We start from the raw sequence: 8,004 nt of genomic DNA, 5'->3' as shown, positions 1-8,004 counted from the left end.
TATTCTATCATGTTGTAAAGATGAAAAGAATTGTTTACTTAAGCGTGTCTCTATCAATAATGGTAATTGATTAATGCATGATTAATACGTTTTTAAAAATATAAAGAATCATTTCACTTGTTTGCTTCCTTATTTTAATATTTTTCTTAACGTAAGCGACCTTAAAAGTTCATTTTCTAATTTACTTGTGATTCGCGATGACGTAATGTTGTCAGGGTGGAAGTAAGGGGGAATTATGATTACTTCTTTCGTTTCGGCCGAGCAACGAAAGACAAGGAAAAACACATACCCGCCTATTACTCTCTATTCTCATTAGTATATCAATTCAAAGAGAACCTACAACGTCTTTGATAGTTCCGATAGCTGAGTAGATTAAATCAACAGAGGCGAACGGATGGGTGACCACTTCCTTTTTCTCGCGATGGGCACATGCTTACGTACACTCAGTCACACAGATAAAACACACACACACACAAACACACACACACAGACACACGCACATAAAGATAGACACTATTTATAACCACTGGCAGCAGTTTACCCCACTCTCAGTCTGTGCCTAAATCTACAAGCAAATTTCATAAAAATAATTTCTTTCCTAGAACTTCCCGTCCGTTGAACTCTGTACCGCGAACCTGCTCTCCAGCTATCTGTACTTTAAACCTTAACCCCATAAGAGGAGACGTTCTTGGCCTTAGGGCCAAGATCAAAGTTTAAAGGCAGAGTGACGATGATGACCATAGACACCCCCTCCTCAATTTTTTAGTGGCCTTGTTCCTAATTTTTTTGTTTCTGTTTTGTTTGTAAACTTCTAGAGTGAATAAAAAAATATATAACTCAACGTGTAGTATCTGTTCTTCAGATTCTACACTTCAATTTCTTGTTCTCTCTCGATGGAGGAGAAACCCTTCACGACTGAGCCAATTTTTATTTTTGCTCCTTTTATCCGTGTTAAAAAACGAGCGTGGTGTCTAACTCTGCCCCGTGAGGAGGCACTGTAAACCAATTTTTGTTGGGCCGTCCCCGTAAATTATCAAATCTCACCCAATTTCTAAATCTGCCACTCGCTACGGTGTTATCACACTAAACACATAATACTCATTACCCCTTATCCTCGAGTGGCCTTCAGGCCTTTATAACTAGTTGCTCCATTGAACAAGTAAAACCTTTCTTAACGCTTTTGGAAGACGTGATACAAAGCCGAAAACTGAGAAAACTAGCTGACTGATGGGTTACATAATTGGCTATGAATCGAGCAGTCAGAATTCCACGAAAGGAGCACCTCATGCGATCAGCAAACTTCTGAGGAAGGCAGTTATACATAGGGAATTGTGTCTCCTAGTGCTCCGATGGATTATCTCTAATTTTCTGGATGAAATTTGTAGGTTGGTAGTACGATGTTAAGATAAACAACGGCTTCTATGACTAGACTGAACTCTAATGAGGCACACCAACGTTATTATATTAAAGATTATATTAAAATTATATCAGTAAAGGGATGTGAGGACGTTCAAAAACCGAATCCTTATCTATCTATCTATCTATCTATCTATCTATCCATCCATCTATCTATCAATCTATCTATCTATCCATCTATCTATATATCTATCCATCTATCTATCGATCTATACATCTATCTATCTATCCATCTATCTATCTATCCATCCATCCATCCATCTATCTATCTATCTATCTATCTATCTATCTATCTATCTATCTATCTATGTATCTATCTATCCATCTATCTTTCTATCTATACTTACTGTTATAGAAAAGGAACTGTGTGTGTGTTCCTTAAAGACTCGGAAACGGTTAGATTGATATGTTTAAAAATTTCACACAAAGGTACTTGATGTGTCTGAGGGTGTTCTTACGTACGTATTGTATCGGAATGCGTCTGATAAGTGTCGAAAATCGATAACCGATTATCAAAAAAATCTGTTTAAAACAAGGAAATCGGATTTGGATCAAAGTTAACACTTTTACACAACCTAACATCATAAGTGCATTTGAAAAGTTTGATAACAGCACAAGCAGAAAGGCCCAACCTATAAAATCAACTGTGGATTCTTTTATATGATAGGGCCTATTAAGAAATAAATGTTTCTTTTTTACAGCACAATTATACCCTGATACTTTATTTATTACGTTAACTGGTGATATGAAAAATAATTTCATAAAATCAACAGTTCTGATTTTATAAGACGGGTTGCATTCAAAATAAATGTCAATTTAAAGCACAATTCAATCATGTTACTTGACTTTTGAAATTTAAACTTTATGAAAAGCCAGATAATTTTATAAAATTTATAGTAGATTCTCTACAGTGCAATGTAAACTACAATCACTTGTTGACTAACTCATTTTAGAAAAGTATCTAAAGTTTCCTCCGGTAGACTTCGGGGGCGGGGTTCCTCCTAGCTAAGGGCGCTAGAGCATGCAATCAATCGATTTGATTAAAAAATGTGCGATTTCATCACTTTTGATGACAAGAAAACAATGAAAGGGTGGAATATTTGTTGATTCTCATTCAATACCTGATAGTTCTTTATAATTATCATATGCTAATTGTAATAGCGTGCAAAGTTCTTTATAATTATAATATGCTAATTGTAATAGCGTGCAAAGTTTTTTATAATTATCATATGCTAATTGTAATAGCGTGCAAAGTTTTTTATAATTATCATATGCTAATTGTAATAGCGTGCAAAGTTTTTTATAATTATCATATGCTAATTGTAATAGCGTGCAAAGTTCTTTATAATTATCATATGCTTATTGTAATAGCGTGCAAAGTTCTTTATAATTATCATATGCTAATTGTAATAGCGTGCAAAGTTCTTTATAATTATCATATGCTAATTGTAATAGCGTGCAAAGTTCTTTAAAATTATCATATGCTAATTGTAATAGCGTGCAAAGTTCTTTATAATTATCATATGCTAATTATAATAGCGTGCAAAGTTTTTTATAATTATCATATGCTAATTGTAATAGCGTGCAAAGTTCTTAAAATTATCATATGCTAATTATAATAGCGTGCAAAGTTCTTTATAATTATCATATGCTAATTATAATAGCGTGCAAAGTTTTTTATAATTATCATATGCTAATTGTAATAGCGTGCAAAGTTTTTTATAATTATCATATGCTAATTGTAATAGCGTGCAAAGTTCTTTATAATTACCATATGCTAATTATAATAGCGTGCAAAATTCTTTATAATTATCATATGCTAATTGTAATAGCGTGCAAAGTTCTTTATAATTATAATATGCTAATTGTAATAGCGTGCAAAGTTTTTTATAATTACCATATGCTAATTGTAATAGCGTGCAAAGTTCTTTATAATTATCATATGCTAATTGTAATAGCGTGCAAAGTTCTTTATAATTATCATATGCTAATTGTAATAGCGTGCAAAGTTTTTTAAAATTATCATATGCTAATTGTAATAGCGTGCAACGTTCTTTATAATTATCATATGCTAATTGTAATAGCGTGCAAAGTTCTTTATAATTATCATATGCTAATTGTAATAACGCGCAAAGTTCTTTATAATTATCATATGCTAATTATAATAGCGTGCACAGTTCTTTATAATTATCATATGCTAATTGTAATAGCGTGCAAAGTTCTTTAAAATTATCATATGCTAATTATAATAGCGTGCAAAGTTTTTTATAATTATCATATGCTAATTATAATAGCGTGCAAAGTTTTTTTATAATTATCATATGCTAATTGTAATAGCGTGCAAAGTTTTTTATAATTATCATATGCTAATTGTAATAGCGTGCAAAGTTCTTTATAATTATCATATGCTAATTGTAATAGCGTGCAAAGTTTTTTAAAATTATAATATGCTAATTATAATAGCGTGCAAAGTTTTTTATAATTATCATATGCTAATTGTAATATCGTGCAAAGTTCTTTATAATTATCATATGCTAATTGTAATAGCGCGCAAAGTTCTTTATAATTATCATATGCTAATTGTAATAGCGTGCAAAGTACTTTATAATTATCATATGCTAATTATAATAGCGTGCAAAGTACTTTATAATTATCATATGCTAATTGTAATTGAGTGCAAACTTCTTTATAATTATCATATGCTAATTATAATAGCGTGCAAAGGTCTTTATAATTATTATATGCTAATTAGAATAGCGTGCAAAGTTCTTTATAATTATCATATGCTAATTGTAATAGCGTGCAAAGTTCTTTAAAATTATCATATGCTAATTATAATAGCGTGCAAAGTTCTTTATAATTATCATATGCTAATTATAATAGCGTGCAAAGTTCTTTATAATTATCATATGCTTATTGTAATCTTCCCACATATCTCATCATCCCTCACGGGCTCCCTGTCTTCCTTGAATCTCTTATGCCATTCAAAAACTGATGTTCGATTCATGCAAGATAGTCCAAAAGCAGTCTGAAGTATTCCATAGTTTCTGTGACATTTTTTTCAAGTGTAATACAGTAATTTATTGCATAGCGTTCTTCTAACGTGTCCTCACGTCCAGATTGCATTTTTTAAATCCACCAACTGTGACAATCAAGCTTTAGTAGGGTGTATTTCAATTCCTGGTGTAGGTGTTCATTTAAATCCGTAATCATAAAAAGTTATTTAGTCACCTCATAAGATGTATAGCAATAACATACTGAATTTTCAAATGTCTATGACAATTTTAAATGTCTGTACAAAAAAAAAGTTTGAAACCTTATTGAAGGCAACTTATATGTTGAAGATAAAACGGATATTTTTATTATTCAAATATCACTTACACAGCCCAGACGTGTGAACACAATGAATCGTTATGAAAAGACAATTATGTATGCGTTGCATACAGTAATAAGCAATACTAACTGAAAGAACTGGAAAAGACGGTAACGCAAAAAGCTCATAACCGTATGTGTTTATAAAATGTGTCTCTTTTTCACCAAGAACATTTCCTTTTGATATACGGCAGGTACATGGTCACCGAGACCACTGAAATTAGTTGAGCGACTAGGTAATTACTTTAATCACACCGTAGAAAGATGTGATATGAGATCTGTAGAGGGGGCATCAAACTAGTGCCCCATAAACAGAGACTTTCTTTCATTTCATAAATTATCTGGGCATCCTATCGGCATTCACAGTTCGGGCACTTTAGACAGTTAGCAATAATCTAACTCTACCTCAAAAATGGATGGCAAGACCTGTGAGGGTGCAGCTTCTAGGACTATCTAGGACTAATATCCCTAGCCTGCTAGATAAAAGACCACAACAATGATCAAGGTTCTACCGGACTAGTTGTTGAGAAAGAAACCTCGACTGGCTTGCGTTAGTGATCACAAGTTTGTGATAAATGAATGTCGTGAATCACGATATTGACTTGTTTCATTTCGTTCTGCATACGTTCTTGGCCTTGCATACCAGTAAGGCAAACGCAGTAGTATAATTAACAAAAAGTGTATTAGCAAAACGTTATTACAGAAGTACACGTCATGATTCCGGGGCCATAATTGCCAAGAACCGTTGTTATTTACTTTCTTTCGACCAAGGAGATGTGACACAAGAGAAGGTGAATCATACGGGGAATAACTTCTTAAGACTGTCCAGGAGCAGTAACGCAGCATGACAGATAAAAAATCAACGAAGTAGCTCAGTTTCTGTCAGATTAATTCCGGTGGGCTTGAGATAGAATGCCAGCCCAAAATTATGTTCATGACTGGGTTTGAATCACCTGACTAACAGTAATTATAATTTCCAAGACTGATGATTGTGTAAACATGAAACACTAAGTCAACAGATCATAAAAATCATAAAAAGTTACTTAATATTTATCTAATACCTATTATAGTTCGATAAATGAGATAACTATAATAGTTTTAAATATTTATATCGCTAGAGAAATAACAGCAAAACTCGATATATATATATATATATATATATATATATATATATATATTGTTTTCAAGTAAGATCTTTGACTTATTTGTTGTTTCATCAAATACTTCTGCATGCAAAATCCGATCCTGCATTTTGCTAATTCCTACCCTCTGGTGAGAATGAGAGTATTTCTTCGAAACTCCGCGGATTAAGGATTATCCATTTATCTAGTGTTTCCTTTTCAAATTAAATATGTTTTTAACTCATTTCAAAGTGTTTTTTAACATATTTTATAAACTGTTTGCTCATATTATAAGCTCTATTTCCTATTTGGTATTATCGAGCTTTTATATCTGGCTGAGATAAGTTTATAAATATTTATTCTTTAATATTTATAATTTACTTTAATTTTACCATCTTGGATCATTTTTGTAAATTCAATTGTAATTTTCATTTTATATATATATATATATATATATATATATATATATATATATATATATATATATATTGGGGTGGAGAGGGCTCCCGTAAGCCATGGTGAAGGCAACCTTTCTAGGAGAAGCAAATCTCTGATTTAAAAAACCATGAAGTGGAAGACCAGTACCCGCATTAAGCTGGTCTGCAGTTTAATTTGTTGCTGGCTATCTTGCTCTTGCTTGTTGCTGGATCTCAACATTTTGAACTGAGAGAGAGACTTAGCTGTCGTACAAAGCTAAGACTCTGTAACATCATATTTGTATAGATACTCCCTCGGGAATTTGTAAATAAAATAAAACTAATATCTATATATATATATATATATTCATGTTGGCAGTATGCTATGCAAAAAGTTTGTTTTATTAAGGCCAGAAATTTACTCGAAGATAAGGGTTATGCATGTCAGTTGGCAATAAACAAACTACATATATCAACGTTTTATATACAAGATTATTGTAAGATATAAGATGGCAGCTCAACAAAAATTTATTTACATTAGACTTGAATAAAAAACGTTATTGCCAATGAGAATACGACTAGGGTTAATTTATTCCAAAGTTTGGTGATTTTAGGAAAGAATGCTCATGGAATTTTTAATTACTTTTAGTCAGAAAGAGAGAGAGAGAGAGAGAGAGAGAGAGAGGAAAACTATTTATAGTGTTTGTAGCTTGACGAATTTTTATTATTGATGTTATTTTCTTTTTTGGATAAATCATCAGATAAATATATGCGTGTGTGTGTGCGCGCGCGTGCGTGCGTGTGTGAGAGATATTCTAAACGAGAAAATTGAGAGAGAGGTTTAGAGAGATTAAAAGAAAAGATAGAAATAGAAGAAAGAGAAGTAGACAAAAATAGATAGAGGGAGAGAGAGAGTAATAGAGAGAGAGAGAGAGAGAGAGAGAGAGAGAGAGAGAGAGAGAGTTACAAACGAAGCGCGTGGTGCGTGTTAGCCGCGCGAGTTCGCCACTCTCCTTCTCATCGCCGGTGACGTTAACCGACGCACAAAACTTAACTTCAAAACCCCGCTAACACACGCAACCCTCGCACCGGGGAAACCAGCGACTTCCACTTCACGTTGATAGTCGGTCCGCCATTGTTGGGCTCTTTCAGCTTTGCACCACAGTAATCGTTTACCACACACACACACACACACCCCTCACACACACTTACACACATAGACATATACATATATATATATATATATATACATATACAATTATATATATTTATGAATATATATATATATAACTTTTGTTCTCCGTTTGAAAAGTGTGTATGTTTATGTGTGCTTTCTTGCTCTCTTTCCTGCGCTTCATTCTTGTTGCGCTTACTGCTGCTACGGCAACTATTACAACTTATACTGCAAAAGTCTACTCCTGCTGATGATGGCGTTGTGGTTGTAACAACAACAACAACAGATACAAATACTACTTTTGCAACTACTAATACAACAAAAAATCTACTACTAATACTACTACTACTACTACTACCACTACTAACCCTATGTGTTTGATCGTTATGTTTCTATCATAACTTGATGTATAATCAACGAAGCCAGATGTGGGTAAGCCGACAGTAAGTAGGGAAGTTACTAGCCGTGGAGGCAGATCAGAGGAGAGGTAGATATATATATATAT

General features: G+C 32.9%; 1 protein-coding gene across 1 annotated transcript in view; it reads left to right on the top strand.

Annotated features, from left to right (window-relative positions):
• The first annotated feature begins 7,342 nt into the window (after positions 1–7,342).
• Positions 7,343–8,004, top strand: part of LOC145294048 (uncharacterized) — a 732,984-nt gene continuing 732,322 nt past the window's right edge. Inside the window, exon 1 of the mRNA XM_080141036.1 lies at positions 7,343–8,004. This exon is cut by the window's right edge and continues 1,538 nt beyond it. The gene's annotated coding sequence lies outside the window, so the exon portion shown is untranslated.

Source organism: Euprymna scolopes, chromosome 15 (assembly GCF_053919585.1).
Source record: "Euprymna scolopes isolate OS-2025 chromosome 15, ASM5391958v1, whole genome shotgun sequence".
Classification (NCBI taxonomy): Eukaryota; Metazoa; Mollusca; class Cephalopoda; order Sepiida; family Sepiolidae; genus Euprymna; species Euprymna scolopes.
The sequence above is the reverse complement of the archived record's forward strand: the minus strand, read 5'-3'. Positions and strand labels throughout refer to the sequence as shown.